The sequence below is a fragment of the Phyllobates terribilis genome, unplaced genomic scaffold, assembly GCF_046119375.1.
Source record: "Phyllobates terribilis strain yellow unplaced genomic scaffold, ASM4611937v1 Scaffold_4__5_contigs__length_816908805, whole genome shotgun sequence".
In the NCBI taxonomy this organism is placed as follows: Eukaryota; Metazoa; Chordata; class Amphibia; order Anura; family Dendrobatidae; genus Phyllobates; species Phyllobates terribilis.
Window position 1 is genome coordinate 716,636,259 of NW_027362764.1, and position 18,947 is coordinate 716,655,205.

At 48.5% G+C, this 18,947-nt stretch overlaps 1 long non-coding RNA gene across 3 annotated transcripts in view; it reads right to left on the bottom strand.

The window, feature by feature from the left end:
• Positions 1–1,280: 1,280 nt before the first annotated feature.
• LOC141264502 (uncharacterized) overlaps positions 1,281–18,947 on the bottom strand; it is a 79,054-nt gene continuing 61,387 nt past the window's right edge. For all 3 annotated transcript variants that reach the window (XR_012319974.1, XR_012319973.1, XR_012319975.1), the window contains one exon: positions 1,281–1,417. This is a non-coding gene — a long non-coding RNA (uncharacterized lncRNA). The remainder of the gene's footprint in view (positions 1,418–18,947) is intronic.

Below are 18,947 nucleotides of genomic sequence, written 5' to 3' on the forward strand. Positions count from 1 at the left end.
ATTTCGTGAGAATGGATGATTACATTGATTATTCCTGATTTCATGGTTAACTGCAGCATCAGGTTTTATGTAAGATAGACATTTTTGTTCAGACTCTTAGGCTATGTGCACAGAACGTCTGTTAAACTCAGGCGAACCCACCAAGTTTTTCAAGCAGAAGTCACTTTAGGAAACTCTGGCATTTTTTTTTATCCTGAAGAGTCATTTTTCCCGTTTTTTTTCGGTCGTGCTTTTCCAACAGTGGTTATGTGCACACTTGAGTTTTTGGAGCAGAAACTGAGTGTAAACTCAAAGGGCCCCCGATACATCAAGACGGGTGGGTCTTGGTGAATTGATGTTGTGGAGTCAGACGATCCTGATTCATGAAGAGGCAATATGTGTCTTTACGAATCAGGAGCATCAGACAAGTGGACACTTCTATATGCGCCTTGCCACAAATCCTACTCCAGCCCCTGCTGTAGCATGATTCATTCATAGCAAACAGCAACGCTCAGCATGGATTTGATGAGCGGAAATCACCACACCACCATCCCACCCCAGAACTGCCCACTTTGCTGGAGCTGGGAGAAAAGCTGGGAGAAACTGGTGTAAGAACACCAAAGACTGCATAATTTTAGTACAGCCTCCAGTTGCGGCAAAATTATGTGACTTTTTAAAGCTTTTTATACCAGAATTCTGACATAAAAGCTTTGATGAATCGGGCCTAAAGTTGAGCTGTTCCATGATGAGTGAGAATTGATGTGAATCTAATTTGTGACAAATTCTATGACGTTTGCAGGTGTCGGCAAATTCAAACAATTGTAATTAAATTTTTGCAAATCACCCCAAAAAATGCCTGCTTGTATTTTACACATTGTAGAAGATTGGGCCAGTCACTGAAGACGCAGACACTAAAGGCTGAGATCAGGCGTGGCCGCACGGGCTTCCCCATAATGCTAAGTAGCTGTCACATGGAATAGCACAGCCAATCAGGAGGAACTATCAAAGGCTATATAAAAGCCGAGGCAGGTAATGCAGTAGCTAATTTAGGAACATTCAGGAAAGAGAAAGGACATCAGAGTACCCAGCTATGCAATAGAGATAGGAAGAAAGCTGCCCCCGGCACCGACTAACAATCAGGTCTAATGCTGAGCCACTGTCAGTCAGTGTCGGAGAAACGGTTACTGCTGCCACTCTATACACAAAGCAGTGACTGAACCTGTGCCGGCGCCGCCCCCGTGACTGAAACCCTCACCGCTCACCTCCTGCTCCCCCAGCTCACTGCTACTTGTTCAGTCATTGTCTCATCTTCTGATCCACCACCATTCGCGTTGGAATCTTCTGTCCTCTCGCACTGTACCGAGACTTCTGGGTGTCATGTCGTGACATCATGATGCCGTTGACATCCCACTCGCTTCATTCATAGTAGAGGAGAGGCCTAAGAGGTGAGTTGTGAGGTTAGTATAATAATTTTTTTTTATGTTTTTTTTAACCTTTTGATGGCTCATTATTAGGGATGGGCGAGCACTAAAATGCTCAGGTGCTCGATGCTCGGGTCGAGCAAATCGGAATACTCGGGTGCTCGACCCGAGCAACGTGCCCAATGTAAGACTATGGGAAACTCGAGCATTTTTCAGGCGGCTCCCCCCAGAAGTCCTAAGGGCCTAAAAATTGCTCAAATCGATGGGGACAGTGCTCAAATGACATGGGAACAGCATTTCACTGCTGTCAACAACGTTGTCAGAGGTATTACTCCGCTTTTACGGACTTACAATAAAACACAAAAACGAAACCAAAATGGATTTTCCTGGGAAATGGTGAGGAACATCCTTTACAGGGTAATGACTTGTATATAAGGCAAAATAAATAGCCAAAACCAAAAATACTCCTTCACACCTTGGGATATGTTCACACGTAGCGTTTTTGATGCGTTTTTGCACTTTTGCATTGCTTTCACCCAAGACAAATGCATTCACTGGGAAATGTTATTTTAACATTTTACAACCTTATCTGGCCATGTGGTGTGTGACACATCATCAGACACATGCATACAGTGCTCAAAAGACATGGGAACAGCATGGGGAAGACCCCTGGAAGCATCTCTGACTCCCACGTCACTGCCTAAAAGTGTGCCCATCATAAGTGATCCTTGGCGCATGTGAAGATGCATCCCGCCATGCACCTGTCATTGCAGACTTGCAACAATTACCGTCCACGTCCTTGTCCCAGTGCAGCGTTCAGTTGTCCCTACCCATTCCTTGGAATGCAAGCGCAAGTATGCAGGCAGCCACCCACCCACCCACAGGCTGCAATACTATACTGCCAAATTTTTGACAGCTGCTTGCACTTGAAATGTGGCCTTTTAGCCTCATGGAGGCGGAAGCTTTTCACATCCTCATGCCGGCGGTGGCCGGGCGTCCATACTCAGTCCCCAGCCGCCACTATTTCTCCCAGTATTGTCTCCGCCTTCCACAAGCACAGGTCACACAACATGCCCTCCCCAGTGCACTTACTGGGAAGGACCGCCTAACCACAAACATGTGGACAGGTGAATGTGGCCAGGGACGGTACGGAGCCAGTCCACAGCTTTTTTTGATGAGAGTTGTATTTCACCACAGCCATATTCTTTAGCTCGGTGAAAGGACTGGCATAGAGGGAAACCGTATCTACTCTGGGTGTCATTTCACCCAGGAAGTCCTCTAATGCAGCTTGTTGCAGAAGCAATGGCAGCCCGTCCAACATCAGCTTGCACTTGTCGGTGGTGCTTCGACACACAAACATCTTTCTTTGCGCCTTTAATTTCATGACTACAGAGTTGGGCAATGAATTAAATACAAACACATGGGCCATGCACACAGTGAACAAGTCTGTAGGACAGTGTTCACACCACCAAAAGACTGAAACACACAAAGACACAGTAAAACAAACGTATAAAAATACTCTGTTGTAAAAAAGTAATAGTAAACAGCAAGTGCTAGTAAAAAGGTGATAAAAAACAGGGTATTTAGCTGACACGTTTTTTGCAAAAAATGCATACTAAGCCGCTCTACCAACGTCAAGGTAACCTAGATAAGAGCAGACCCTATCTGATGTATTTAAAAACTGATCATGTGTATGGTACCTATATGAGAAGTTCTAACAGGTAATGTCCATGCGGACACGCTGCAGAGGATGGCATTTTATGTGCATGGCCCACAACGGAGGGGTGGAGACCTCCCTGATCTAACAGGTAATGTCCGTCCTCTGCAGCGTGTCCACATGGACATTACCTGTTAGATCTTCTCATATACTGTAGGTACCATACACATGATCAGTTTTTAAATACATCACATAGGGACTGCTCTGATCTGGGTTACTTGACGTTGGTAGAGCGGCTTAGTATACATTTTTTGCAAAAAACGTGTCAGCTAAATAGCCTGTTTTTTATCACCTTTTTACTAGCACTTGCTGTTTACTGTTACTTTTTTACAACAGAGTATTTTTATACGTTTGTTTTACTGTGTCTTTGTGTGTTTCAGAGTTGGGCAATGGCCTGATCTGCAATGCGGTTTGAGAAATAACATGCATAAGCACATCCAATCCACATTAAAAAAGCAGCCATAGAGTGTCCGGGAACCTTCCCACACACTTTTCTTAGCCAGGGCAGCTCTTTGGCAGGGTTGGACGGGCCCATCAGAGAACCGGAGACTCCTCCGGTGGGCCCTGGCTTCTCCTTCAGGAGAGTTCATAGTGCCGAGGTGAGGCCATGATGATGATAGAGGCCACCATCTGCTTAGTTTTCTGTTACTGGAATGCAAGCGCAAGTATGCAGCCAGCCACCCACCCACCCACAAGCCGCAATACTAAACTGCCAGATTTCTGGGCAGCTTCTGTGGCGCCCCTGAGGGTTCGACCGCCACAGGGATGCTGCACTTCTCTAATGGAGTATGGTGTTCCTCCTCTGAGGTAAGAACAGTGCGATGGTCAGGACCCTACCTCCACATCCAACACCACACTTCTCCCGCCAGAGGGGGCTGGTAGGCACTAGGTTCTGCCCCTACTGGCACTGGGGAGACTGGGGAACCAAGAGATAGGGGAACCAATTAGTGGGTGAGGGTGGAGGATTCACATTTTAGTGACACTTTAAATTTCATATTTAATCCACAGCCATTTTGGTTCTTGGTTCTTTGATCGTTCTTTCATCGTGATCTCCCTCCCTGAGCGTGGATCCTGTGTGGACCTGCAGAGGTCGGAGACACTGCCCTCGTACCCTGGCATTGGGTCGAGGGACAGGCTGCAGACAATGTATGTCTCAGCCCGGAAAGGACCATGACCAAGAAGGCCCTGAGCTTAGGAGTGTAGCTCCACCGCAAATGGATCCCGGGGAGGATGCAGACGGAGCGGTATACGCCACCTGTCCTCGCCTATCTGATCTATTCAGGGGGATTCCGGCTGCAAGAGGGGTACCGGCCCCCGACACCTGACCTTGCTACTCTACGTCCTGGTCAGGGAAGTCCGGTAGGCCCTGAGGATCCCACCGGGTATCGGACGGAGCGGAGCTTTCACCAGTACCCCTTTTCTGAGAGAAGTTCAGAGGGAGACCCGGCCTATCTACACACACACAGACAGGAAAGGATCTGGTCTGAAGTCTAGGAACACTCTGGTGCGGGGTCCTGATTGAACACTGGACTTACTCGGAGGTTGTCGGACCCCCCGTCTCTGGTGACCGCAGAACTCCGGAGGAGCAGGGAGATGCCTTCCTACTGCCATCTCCATCGTGAGTAAAAACCCTGGAAGTTAACCCCTATGGCTTCCGGACTCTTTATTCTGCACTACACCGCACTACGCAGCACCAGACCTCCTAGACTACAACTCCCTCCATCTTGTCCCTCTGCCCTGAGACCCTGCTCCCCCTGTGGGGAGTAGTAACAACTATGGCTGCGATAACACCCTGCCTCAGCGGACTGCAGCAGCGCTGGTGGCCTTCACCAGGTGCCACAGGTGGCGTAGTCAAGATCAGCCACTCAACCCGGATAAGCCCATACCATCCTTTTTCAAGTGCGACGGCCCTGGGCACGGAGCAGGTCCGGGCCACGGCTGCACCCCATCTACCACACAGGACCCGGCTCCGAGTCCCCATCTCCCAGGGTTGGGCTTTCGAGCGTCACACACTTATTGCACTTGAAATGTAGCCTTTTAGGCTCGTGGAGGCGGAAGCTTTTCACAACCTCATGCCTTATGCCTCGTGTCCATACTCGTTCCCCAGCCGCCACTATTTCTCCCGGAGTTGTCTCCGCCTTCTACAAGCACGGGTCCCTGAACATTACTGCTGGTACTTTTCTGTGGGAATCTGCTTGCCTCCTACCAGCCTGGAATATTTCCAGTAAACTGTGGTACGACGCCATAGTATTAGCACTGCCCCCAGTACCAGTAGCGAAGCCATCCCCAATTTCCTTCTCAGGAATTTTATTTGGTAGACTGAGTGGCTGCCCAAATACATTAGTTTCTCACAAAGGAGCTGAAGATAGAGTGGCAGTAGGTGCAAGCTTCTCCAGTCTGTTAGATATCAGCGGGTGAACGGATCAGTGGTTAGCACTGAAACCTTGCAGCGCTGGGATCCTGGGTTCAAATCCCAGCAAGGACAACATCTGCAAGGTTTTGTATGTTCTCCATCTCTGGTGTACCCTGGCTTCTACATCAGGAGAGTTTATGATAGCGCTAACTTTGCAGCTGCTATGGGGCTCTTGAGTGGGGGAGAAAGGTGAGCCCTCAGAATCAAATCCTCTGGTGGGCCCAGTGTTTTTCAAGCTTCTCAGTGGGAGTTGTATTTCACCACATTCTTTAGCTCGGTGAAAGGACTGGCATAGAGGGAAACCGTATCTACTACGGCTGTCATTTCTCAGTCACCAGGTTCCTCCCATTGTCACACACGACCATTCCAGGCTGTATGCTCAGTGGTGAGAGCCACAGATCAGGCTGCTGTGTTACAGCTTTCAACAACTCTGCAGTGCTGGGCGGTTTGTCACCTAAGCATTAAGCATGTTATCTTCAGCACAGCTTGTTGCCGCTTGGCCAAGCCAGTGCTGCAGTGCTTTCACCTTGTGACTGATGTGGTCATTTTGGAGATGGAGGAGGAGGTGCAGGAGCTGAACAATGTGATTAAATTGAGGTTACATTGGCAACTTTGTTTTTTATACTAAAGAAAGATCCTACTGTTTTTTTGTTTTTTTTTACTTTATTTTTTAAGACAAATGCATTCACCGGGAAATGTCATTTTAACATTTTACAACCTTATCTGGCAATGTGGTGTATGACACATCATCAGACACATCCTATTTCATTTATGATGGAGGGATTCTGAAAGTCACAAAGCCTATTTTTATAGGGCCATCAGGCGGCCCTTACTATTCTTAAAAGGCCAGCATTCGGCCCTCGCTATAGTTAGAGAGTCATCAGCCGGCTATGCTTTGTTGTTCCAATTATTAACGAGTGGGTCTCCTATACTGTTATAGCGTATGCAGTGACTGCAGGGGCTGCCAAAAATTTGGACGCAACCCAATACCCCTTTGAAGAGACATAGAGGAGGGTCTCAGTAAAAAAAATGTTCCCATTATAAAAGAGCAGGTGTCCTATACTGTTATTGCATATGCAGTGACTGCAAGGGCTGCCAAAAATTCGGACGCAACCCATTACACCTTTGAAGAGACATAAAAGAGGGTCTCAGTAAAAAAAATGTTCCCATTATAAAGGAGCAGGTCTCCTATAGTGGTAATGCCCATGCTGTGACTGCAAGGGCTGCCAAAATTTGGGAAAAACCACACTAAGAATTTAAAGCCACATAGAGCATGGCCACAGTAACGAGGATGACATGTTTCCATTAGAAAGGAGTGGGTGTGCTATACAGTTATAGGGTATGCAGTGAGTCCAAGGGTTGACCAAATTTAGGAAAAACTGCACTAACAATTTAAAGACACATAGAGCAGGGCCACAGTAATGACAAATTCCCATTAGAAAGGAGAGGATCTCCCATAGTGTTGTCCTATGCAGTGAATGCAAGGGCTGCCAAAAATTGGAAGGCACTTCAATGCCCCTTGGAAGAGACGTAGAGGGCCTCATGAAAAAATGTTCCCACTGTTAGGAAGTGGGTCTCCCATAGTGTTGGCCTATGCAGTGAATGCAAGGGCTGCCAAAAATTGGGAGGCACTCCAATTCCCCTGGGAAGAGACTTAGAGGGCCTCATAAAAAAATGTTCCCATTAGAAAGTAGCGGGTCTCCTATACTTGTAATGCTCATGCACTAAGTGTATGGGCTGACAAACATTTACCCCTGGGGGGTATACATGAACATACTGTATAAAACATTTCTTTTACGGGCATCATAAACACCCTTTAAAAAATTATGTGGGTGTTGCATCACGGACCACGGTCACCCTGGTGATATGGTGGTGGAAGATGAAGAGAAGGAGGAGGACAAGAGCAAATAGCCAAAATCAGGAAGCGTATACCCATGTGTGGGTGTGAAAAGGTGCATGGGAATACACCTCCCAAAAAAGACACTGGATTTGAGTTTATATTACGCTGCTATCATTCGGTGGTGTTGAGAAGTCTAGCCCAATCCAGCCCTTGTTCATTTTTATAAGAGTCAGCCTGTCAGCATTTTCAGTTGACAGGCGGATGCGCTTATCAGTTATAATTCTACTAGCGGCACTAAAAACCTGCTCTAATAAAACGCTAGCAGCAGGGCAGGCCAGGACCTCCAAGGCATAGAGAGCCAGTTCATTCCACGTATCCAGCTTGGATACCCAATTATTATGAGGCACAGCGGAATCACGGAGGACGTTGGTACGGTCGGCAAGGTACTCCTTCAGCATCTTCCCAAAATTTTGCACTCCTTGTGAGAATACCCCGTGCCTCAGGGCCTGTGCGATGGGAGGGTCTGAGAAAACTCTCCCAGAACTTTGACAGTGTTCCCCTGGCTCTGCTTGATTGAAGTTGTGCATCTCTCGCCTGTACTCCTTGGCTGTCCAACGAAGTGTGCCCTCTGCCGCCAGCGTTTTCAGATGGGAATTTCTTTAATAGTTCCGCAACAAGGGCCTTCTGGTACAGCCCCATTTTTGTAGACCTGTCCGCCTCAGGAATAAGAGATATAAAGTTCTCCTTGTAGCGTGGGTCTAGAAGTGTCACAAACCAGTAATGACTGTCACCGAAAATTTTGAGAACGCGAGAGTCATGGGAAAGGCATAATAACATAAACTCAGCCATGCGTGCCAGACTGCTAACAGGCAAGACTTCCATGCCCTCACCAAGAGGACGAGTGACCATGCACTCCTCCTCCTTCTCCTCCTCTCTGTCCCCAGGCCATCCACGCTAAACTGACGGTATGACAGTTGTGCAGGTAGTACCGTCTATAGCGCATGAAACTAGCTCCTGTTCTTCCTCCTCCTCCTCATTGTCACCCAATGCACATTGGGATGAGATGAGGCTGGGCTGTGTGTAATCACCCTGTATGGTTCCTTGCTCCATCTCATCGTGCTCTGCCTGCAATCCATCCTCTTTGATAGTGAGCAGAGAGCGTTTCAGAAGACAGAGAAGCGGGATGGTGACGCTAATTATGGCGTCATCGCCGCTCACCATCTTGGTGGAGTCCTCAAAGTTTTGGAGGATGGTACATATGTCTGACATCCATGTCCACTCCTGAGGTCTTATGTGTGAAGTCTGAAGTGAATACCGACGGCCTTGTTGATTCTGGTACTCAACAACTGCCCTCTTCTGCTCATAAATCCTTCCCAACATCTGCAGTGTAGTGTTCGAATGCGTTTGAACATCACACACCAGTCTTTGAGCCGGAGGCTGCAAACGCTGCTGAAGCACAGCAAGGGTGGCAGAAGCTGTAGCTGACTTTCTAAAATGGGCACACAGGCGGCGTACTTTAACAAGCAGATCCGGCAGCTCCGGGTAGGTTTTGAGAAACCGCTGAACCACGAGGTTAAGCACATGGGCCAGGCATGGTACGTGTGTGAGCTCGCCTCGCCTCAGAGCCGCCAACAGGTTCCGACCATTGTCACACACGACTATGCCTGGCTGTAGGTTCAGCGGTGTGAGCCACAGATCTGCCTGCTCTTTCAGAGCTGTCCACAACTCTTCAGCATTGTGCGGTTTTTCAGCTAAGCATATTAGCTTCAGCACAGCCTGTTGCCGCTTGGCCAGTGCTGCAGTGCTTCCAGCTTGTGACTGATGTGGTTATTTCGGAGTTGGAGGCTGAAGAGGAGGAGGAGGCTGAGGAGGATGAGGTGCAGGAGCTGTAGACCGTGGGGGCAACCCTGATTGACCTAGGGCCCGCAATCCTTGGCGTCGGGAGGACGTGCTCCGTCCCAAGGTCCGACCGGGTCCCGTCTTCCACTATGTTAACCCAATGTGCCGTCAGCAAGATGTACTGTCCCTGCCCACAAGCACTTGTGCACGTGTCCGTGGTTAGGTGGACTTTACCGGTAACTGCGTTGTTGAGAGCACGACTAATGTTTTGGAACATGTGCTTGTGTAATGCGGGGACGGCACACCGGGAGAAATAGTGGCGGCTGGGGACCGAGTACTGAGGGACTGCCGCCGCCATCAGGTTGTGGAATTCTTCCGTCTCTACCAGCCTAAAAGGCAACATTTCGAGCGCAAGCAGTCGTGAAATGTGAGAATTTAGTAGTGCGGCCTGTGGGGCATTGGCTGCATATTTGTGCTTGCGTTCCAAGGACTGGGGTATTGACAACTGAACGCTACGCTGGGACAAGGACATGGACGTGCTTCCTGATGCAGCTACTTGAGAGTGTGCAATGACAGGTGCAGGGCAGGAGGCGTCTTCGCATGCACCATGGACAGGGGATTGGCTTGCATGCACAACAGTGGAAGAAGCAATGGTGCCACCTGCAGACACTGTTCCTGGACCCTGGGGTTCAGCCCACAAAGTCAGGTGCTTTGCTGCCATGTGCCTGATCATGCTGGTGGTGGTCAGGCTCATCGTTTTGCCACCCCTGCTGATGCTGGCCTGGCAGGTGGTGCAAATGGCCTTTTTGGAGTTATCGGCAGAGTCTTTAAAAAACAACCAGACTCGGGAAGACCTAACAGTTGTACTGGCAACTTCCTTCGTGTTGGTGTTAAGGAGAACGGTTGCCTGCCTTTAACTCACCCCCTGGGCCGTAGGACACTCGGAACCGGGCTTCAGGGCAATTCTGGGAGTAGTAGTGGTGACCCGGTCCTGTGGCTCAGGGTGGTCAGACCAGTGGCAGTCTTCTATATGTTGTGCAATGTCCGACTACGTTACCCGTGGATTGCGGTCAGGGAGGACCGCCGCTGCAAGGCAGACCACTGAGGCTGGTGTTGGGGATGCAGCAGGGAATAGTACGACTCCCCACGGGAGGAGTGTAGCCTCAGGGCAGTGTAATAGGATGTTGGGGGTGATGGTGCAGACGCCGCAGTAATCACACAGAGTCCAATAATGCAGTCCAGGGTCTTTTACTGCAGATCTTGTCACAGACCCACCAGGAGTGCAGGGTAGGAATGGGCCTGGGTGTCTGAGGGCATTCGGGCGAGCTCCACTGGCCAGGGTGAGTGGGTAGGCCTACCGTTCTCTCTCTGCCCTTGCTGACTATCTCCCCCTTTAGTGGTATGATAGCCCACGTCCCTGAGCTTGCCGTGTACTACGCCTGTATGGCTTGCGACTCGGGCCTTAGGTACCTGTAGCTTCTTCGTTCTGTACCGGTCCCTCTGTGTGGCGGAGCCTCCAGGCTTCTCGGGCCAAGGGACCTAAAATCCCTCGCAGGTAGGTGATCTGCTGCAGGACTTGCAATCCTGACAGCCTCGGACCCCAGTGTCCGGTTGTGTAGTTCTCTCTCTGCCAGGACCGGCTCTCGTTGCCTCTGTCCCTGGCTTTCTGTTCCTCCTTTGCCTCCAGGACTCCTCAGCTGCGGCTGACCTGTCCCTCTCTTCTGGGAACCCTTCTGGATGTTTCAGAAGTGGGTCCTGGTCTCCCTAACCCTGCCCTCAGTACCAGCTTTTATAGGGGCAGCCTGCTCCCCCTACTGGCCTGGGACAGGAGGTGCTGCATGCAAATGGTCCCTGGCCAGAGAACCTCCCTCCTGCTCTCAGGCACAGCCTTACAAGTTTGTGGCATCCAGGCCTGGGGTGACACACCTTCTCTCTGCGGCCACCATACTGCTTCTTCCTGTTGGGGTGCTCTGCCTCCCTCCCCCTGTGTGCTGCTGTACTCACTCTGCATGTCCTCCTGCCAGGTTGGGTCAGTTACTGTATCATCCACCACCTCGTCTTTCACTTCTGCACCCTGGTCCTCCTCCTGACTTTCTGGCAATTGTGTCTCATCATCGTCCACCTCTTGTGACTCTTTCCCACCATCGTCTTCATGTGACCATGGCTGCTCAAATATTTGGGCATCGCTACATGCGATCTCCTCTTGCCCCGCTTCAAGTGGACCAGGCGAGAGACCTGAAACTATAAATGGAAAAGTGAACAGCTCTTCAGAGTGTCCAAGTGTGGGATCAGTTGTCTCTGGGTACTCGGCATGGTGGGAGGAAGGAGGATCAGGGTGAGGAATATGCGGTCCAGACTCACGGCTACTGAGACTTGTCCGTGTGAAAGACAGGGTGGTGGTGGCTAAGTGACTGGAAGCATTATCTGCTATACAACCATCAACCTTTTGACACTGCTCTGGATTCAATAGTGGTGTGCTGCGGTCCCCTAGAAATTGGGACAGGAAGGTCAGGCGAGAAGATGTGGGTGTTTGTTGTGGCACAATTTTGGCTTGCCCACGGCCTTGTCCTCGGTCTCTGCATGCACCATTACCATCATGTCCAGTTCCCCGTCCCTTGCCACGTGCCTTGCCCATTTTAAATGGTGGACAGTATCTTCCACGCTCACTACAAATGACTGAGTTTGGAAGTTATATGTGATCCGTGTAATAGAGAAAACAGAGTTTTAAATAGCTGGCCTGTAGGTAAGTAGTTTGACCAGCAAACTGCTGTGAATTGCTTCACTGACCCACTGAAAGAAATTTTTAATGGAGGCCAGAAATAGCAGTATTTTCTGACAACGTATATGTGATCCGTGTGACGGGGAAAACACCGTTTTAAATAGCTGGATTTCTAGCGCTGTAATATGGAAAGGACCTGGCTGTATTCTGCAGTGCCAACAAGCAAATGGCACAGAAAAAATGGTGTTCTCTGGATTGCTTTTTAAGAAAATAATGAGGATTAAGTTCGAAAGAAAAGTATTCCTGGCCCCTGAGACCTGGGCCTTTGTATAGAAATATCTAACAGCAGCAGCAAGCAGAACTGGAATGGAGCCTCTTGTGCTATATGCACTGCAGTCTGCTATATACACTGCCTGCCTGCCTATACACCCTGCCTGCCTGATATCTCTGCAGATGGATTAGTCCTCAGAAGGACTGTTTGTTAAGATGAATATGTGTAATGTATGGTTTTTCTCCCTACACTACCTAATACACAAGCAAATCTGTCCCTGACACAGCAGCAGCTCTCCCTACACTGTCTGATCCGGAGTGGCTGTGACGAGCATGGCGGCGCCAGGTCTGATATAGACCTGATGACGCTGTGCGGCCATCCAATCACTGTAATGCCACAACCAACATGGCTATGGCATTACAGTACATGGCAGGCAATCCCTGCATGTTCATTGGCTCTCTAAAGAGTGCCAAACATGCAGGGAGGGGACCCGAGTTCCCGCCCGAGCAACCCGGAAATACTCGGCGAGCGCCGAGCATCTCGAGCAGTGAGATGCTCGGGCGAGCACCGAGCAGTAGCGAGCATGCGCGCTCATCACTACTCATTATCGACCACCATTTTGCTGAATCTGCACTTAAGTCAATTACCAAAAATCAGCATTTTGTCACATTTAGTTTTTTGTAAAATTTAAGTAGAATTCAATTCCACTCAAATTTATTCTCTCATCTGTAATATTAAAGTTATTACCACTTAAATTGACACATCAGATTAGAAAAATGTGGCTTAATCAGGCTTTGGTTAACTATTCATGTCTATTACTACACAACTGTTTTATTAGTCCAACCTTTTTTGCAAGGGGTGAATTACTGTGGTTGAAAAGATTGTCAAAGTTAATTATAGTGGTGTACAAAATGAATGGTACAAGAATAGTACCAGAAAAAGTGGCAATGACAATAAATGGTGCAGTGTAAAAGGAGAAAAAAACTATACCACGGTTAAGAATGTAGGTTTCACTAGCAGCAGGAGAACCACAACCACTGGCACCAGCCTTCTGGGCCCTAGTACTACCAAATGTACTGCACAATGGCCTCTTTTGCCTCCGGCAAGTGTACTGGTGAGGAAGGGCAGGAGGGCATTACGGAATACATGGCACATCACTTGTCTCAGTCACAGCAGGATGATGTCTTCTCTGACAGCGACACCATCAGTTTGAGTAAATGCTCTGCACAATTTTTTTTTTTTTAATTTCCAAACATCATGGCTTTTTCATGGCATTTATTATATTTAGTGCATTTAGATAGAACTGTTTGTTCTAGGAACATTTCCAAAAATCCATGTGCACTAACTTCTCCCAAGAGTTATCTAACCATGGATGTTTTTAGGGTACGGTCTGAATACGCTGTGCCGCGATGTAGTGCTCCATGAGAGCAGGAGACACATTCAAAATATTCAATGTAAAAATATTTAACCCCTTCCATCACCAAGATGTACCAGGACGTCACATGTGCGGGGAGTGGATGTATGAAGAGGGCTCAGAAAGCTCCTGCCCCTAACAGCAGTGACCGGACTCGATCGGTGCTGATTAGACATTTATATGCTGCAGTCAATTACGAAGTGATATTTAAATGGTGCAATCTTGACAAGGACTCCGTCCTGGTGCCCATCGGCCCCCTGAAATTCAATCGTATGGAGCTAATGGGATGCCATATTAGCTGGGGGTCTAATGAAGGCCCCCATAGCCACCATTTTCGTATTCATGTGAAGCTGCGATTTTTAGACCATCATTTTAAGGGTTATCCTGTAGTCTCACAAACAAGTGATGAAACAACGGCAGGTTCAAAATTAAAAAATAAGCGGAAAAAAAAGGTTTGAAAATATCTAAGAAAAATAAATCACTTTTCATGAGTTAAAAATAAAGAAATAAAAAAATCATATATAGTATTGTCATGTCCATAAATTAAATACATTTATTTAGTGCTATTTTTTATGGTATTTACCAAGGCCCGGTGCTAACAGGGTAATAATGCAGAGCAGCCTAAAGACACGCCCCCGAGGATCTGGTGAGCCACGCCCCCTTTACTAAAGGCCAGAAAATGTAGCACCAAATGAAAAGTCCCAGATCTCTACTATGTGCCTACAATGAGATTTTGGTGAGTTTTTGACTCTGGGTATTTTTGCTGCTTCAAAAATGCAGCGTCTTACAGTTTCATCAAAGTGGATGGGATTTATAGAAATATGAAACATTTCAATTTCTCCTGTGGGTATGCTGAGTTTTAGGTGTGGATTTTCACTTAGGGCTACGTTCCCATGATGAGCTTATGGTGAGTTTTTGATGGTGCAGAATTTCTGCACCTATTAAGTAAATTAGGTTACTTGCTTCTTTTTTTTTTACATGTGTTTTTATCGCGCTTTTTTGTCTCTTGCTACTTTGTCATGCTTTAAAGAAAGCTGCTTTGTTTTTGATACTTCCTGGTATTTGGCTTTGAAGAAACTTCATTGATACAGTCCTGTGCAGATTACATGCGTTTTTTCTGCTTTTCTGCTGCGGAAATGCACTAAAAACGCATGTGCGTTTTAATACCTGTGGGTTTTTAGAATCTAGTGCACCCGCAAGAGAAATTGACATGTTGCGGACTTGAAACACGCACCGCAGGTCAGTTTACACTGAGCAAATAAATACGCTGCGTTTTTTTTTAAGTGAAAATACGCAGCATCAAAAACTCATCATGTGAACACAGCCTAGAGTTACAATAGATATGGAAAATCCGCAGGTAAAAAAACGCACATGCAGCAGCGGAAACGCAAATAATCTGCACATGACCGTATCAATAAAGTTTTGGCAAAGCTAAATACCAGGAAGTATAAAAAACTAAGCAACACCAACAAGAGACAAAAAAACGCAAAGTTAAAAATTTCATAAAAATGCAATGAAAAAAAACTAATTTACTTTCTAGGTGCAGAAATTCTTAAGAAAATCTGCAACATCAAAAACTGACGAAAAGCTCATTGTAGAAACGTAGTCTTAATTAAGGCGGATTTAAAAGAAGAAAAAAAGGATTACTCATGGGAGCAGCAAGTGAACAAGAGCAAAAACTTTTCACTTTTCACCTGGTGAACCGTCTTCTTTAACTAAGAAATCGTCAATTCACTCCTGGGAGTTCAGTTCAGCAATCTGTGACTATAAGTCAGCACACTTAAGTTTTGGAAAAGCCACATAAAATAGTTATATACTCCCTGTCACAAGGAGCTCACTGACAGGTTATCAGTTATCTCATTCCGTAGCCAGCAATATGAAAAAAACAGGCTGTAAAAGTCAAACGATGCAAAAATTTGAATGAAACCCATTTGCAAAAATTATTTTTTTAGCTTAAAATACATTTAAGTAAAAAAAAAAATGTCTTTCAAGGTATTGATGTCCTTTAACTCATGTCTATGTCAAGGGTTTTGAGCTCCCCAATAGAAATACAAAGTTCCCATCTATGTTTTAAGAAATGAATCAGCACAGAATCTTGTGCACGAAATTATATGATGACAAAGGTTTCACATTAATTCCGAGCTCTAAAGAAGAAAACTTCTTTTATGTCAATTTTATTGTGAAAATTGCAATTTTTATTGTCCAAAAGTAGAATACCCTGCACAAAAAAAAGCCATAAAAATCAGCAATCCCCTCTACTAACCAAGAAAGTTCCTATGCAAATACAATCTTAGATTATATGTCATGGGGTTATTATTACTCAGCAAATCTTAAGACAATGTAAAAGTGTGACCTTTGGGGCAGCACTTCCTCGTGTCACACATAGGTCAGTGAGCCGTGAGCGGACCATTCTATAAATCTGCATATGATCTGCTATAGATACCCACTAATAACCCAACGTACGTAAAGAAAGTATTATTCTGCACTAGAAGGAAGTACCACACCTACAGACAAAAGGTAGCTATCGGCAGGGATAAGATTAATAGGTGAAGGACGTCTGGCGCCATTAAGAGCCGTAAGCACTTGGCCGAGAATCAGAGGAGCTCCCTGAGCTCTACATCTTAAGGAAGTCGCTGACCTTAAGTGTTGGAGTTAGCGATTATGGGACACAGGGATGGCACCTCCTATTTCCTTCTCTTTTGACCATGAAAATTAGTGTTTCTATACAGTAGACACAGTGGAAAGAGTGTCCTAGTATAGTTAGTACCAAAAGTGTCCATAGCATTTTTTTTTAACGACCTTCAACTCATTCTCAAATTTCGAGCCATGGCGACTTGATGGAAAACGATATGTAGGAAGATCGATCTTGTGCAAGCCTAGATAGGTCCACCAGGGTCTTCTCTACTGTTATTTTGATAGTATCGAGCCATTAGGTGACTGGTCTTCCTCTTCGCCTTGTTCCCTCTATTCTTCCAACCATGATGTCCTTCTCCAGTGATTGTGTAGCACCCCGAGGACTTGGCTGCTACAGGGGTATTGCACCTCGAACCAGAGGTGTGATATTCCACTCCCGGGTAAGGATGGAGCGTGGAACTGAGCTCAGTTAGCTGCATGCACTACACTCACCCCATTTCCGGGGGACAGACCAACGGTACTCCCACCAGATAGATGTGCAGGTACGACAGCTTCTGTCCCTGGCTGGAGTGGGGAGGGGGGAGGAACATCCCAGTGGTGTAGGAGCAGAGAGGGGAGGGACTCTGGGCATAGGTAGGAGCCCATTGGGTGCTAGTCACCTGGGCTCGGGTGTCAGAGGGGAGTATATAAGGGGGGCACCATCTTGGATCAGTGGTCAGTTCACAGGGGAGCTCAGCCAGAGAGGGCTGACAGGGAGCTGTGGCTCAGTCTGGGCCCAGCTCCAGAGCCAGGCCTGGAGAGGAGGCCTGAGGCAGAGAGAGAGAGAGAGAAAGAAGAAGAAGGAGAAACAGGAACACCAAGAAAGGCCCAGAGACGCAAGAAGAGAGGGAACCCTGAGATCCCACGAGTTAACGGGTGAAGGGTTGGCAGAACAGGGTACCGGATCCCAAACTGGTGGAGGCCAATTATCCTTAGCCAGGAACCGGAGGTCGTGGTCAAGTTTTGGCGCGACCCCTCGCCACATCCACCAGGAAGGCAAACCACGTATAGGGTCAGGGAAGCCGGGAAAGGTTTCACCACCAGAAGGCCCGAGGGAGCCGGACAAAGGTGGATCCCTGGTGGGGACGGCCAGTAGGAAGGAGGAGAGGGGAGCTCAGGACCACGCTCTGGAACTGCCTGGGAGTTGGCCGAGTCCCGCACCTGGTGGACGCAGCACGGCTCGGGTGGTCACTCCTGGCCGAAGTGATCTGAACACCAACTGTGAGTAAAGCTTTAAACCTGCACCACAAGTCTCTGCGATTCCTTGTCACACCACCACTACCACTATCATCATTTCCTGCTTCACCAGCTGCCCTGAGGCTATACCCCTCCCGTTGGGGGTTATACCATCCACGCTGCACAACCATACCACCGGCCTCAGCGGTCTGCCCTGCAGCGGCGGTTTCATAACCGCATTCAACGGGTGGCGTAGTCAGACACTAATACCATCATACCAATAACTGCCACTTAGTTTGACCACCCTGGGCGCGGACCGGGTCACCGCCACATGAAGACTACTACCCCCATCGGATCCGGCTCCGGGTATCCCCCGCGCGCACGCGCGCCGCACTACAGCACTGGCCCAGGGGGTGAGTCAACTTTGGCGTAGTCGGCAGGATTACGTGCCCGCAACCACCGGGTACTGCGTGCCTGAAGAAAAGTTAACATGTACCTCAAAAAGAAGTCTCCCGCCAATTCCGGAGGATTCCCGCCATCGGACGCCGTCCGGAGTCGTTTCCCGCCGTTTGCCCGCCATTTGCAGCCTTTACCCGCCATCCGCGGAGTTTCCCGCCATCAGGAGACGATTCCCGCCATCTGAGACGGTTTCCCGCCCTGGCAGAGCGGACGCCATTATGGGCGTGCCAGAGGGTGGCAAGAGACCACCTCCCATCGTGGGCATGGCCCCAGAGTGGCGCCAAAGGAAGAGACCGCCCCCACCAGCCGAGACTACAATAATGGAGATGTCCATCAGAGTGGGGGGTCTGCCCCTGAAACGGACTGTCACTAAGATGCCCCGGGACCACTCCCAATGGGGGCGGATAGGGAATAAAGCTGAGAAGATGGGTGCGGCCTGGAGGAGTCTGGACAGATCGCACCCGGGGATGGAGGAAGAGTCAAGCAGCACCGACCCCGTGGTCCGGAGCAAAGTTGACTCGCCCCCTGGGCCATGTTGTAGTGCGGCGCACGTGTGCGCGGGGGAATACCCGGAGCCGGATCCGATGGGGGTTGTAGTCTCCGAGTGGCGGGGACCCGGTCCGTGCCCAGGGTGGTCAAACCAAGTGGCAGTTATTGGTATGATGGTATTAGTGTCCGACTACGCCACCCGTTGAATGCGGTTATGAAACCGCCGCTGCAGGGCAGACCGCTGAGGCCGGTGGTATGGTTGTGCAGCGTGGATGGTATAACCCCCAACGGGAGGGGTATAGCCTCAGGGCAGCCGGTGAAGCAGGAAATGATGATAGTGGTAGTGGTGGTGTGACAAGGAATCGCAGAGACTTGTGGTGCAGGTTTAAAGCTTTACTCACAGTTGGTGTTCAGATCACTTCGGCCAGGAGTGACCACCCGAGCCGTGCTGCGTCCACCAGGTGCGGGACTCGGCCAACTCCCAGGCAGTTCCAGAGCGTGGTCCTGAGCTCCCCTCTCCTCCTTCCTACTGGCCGT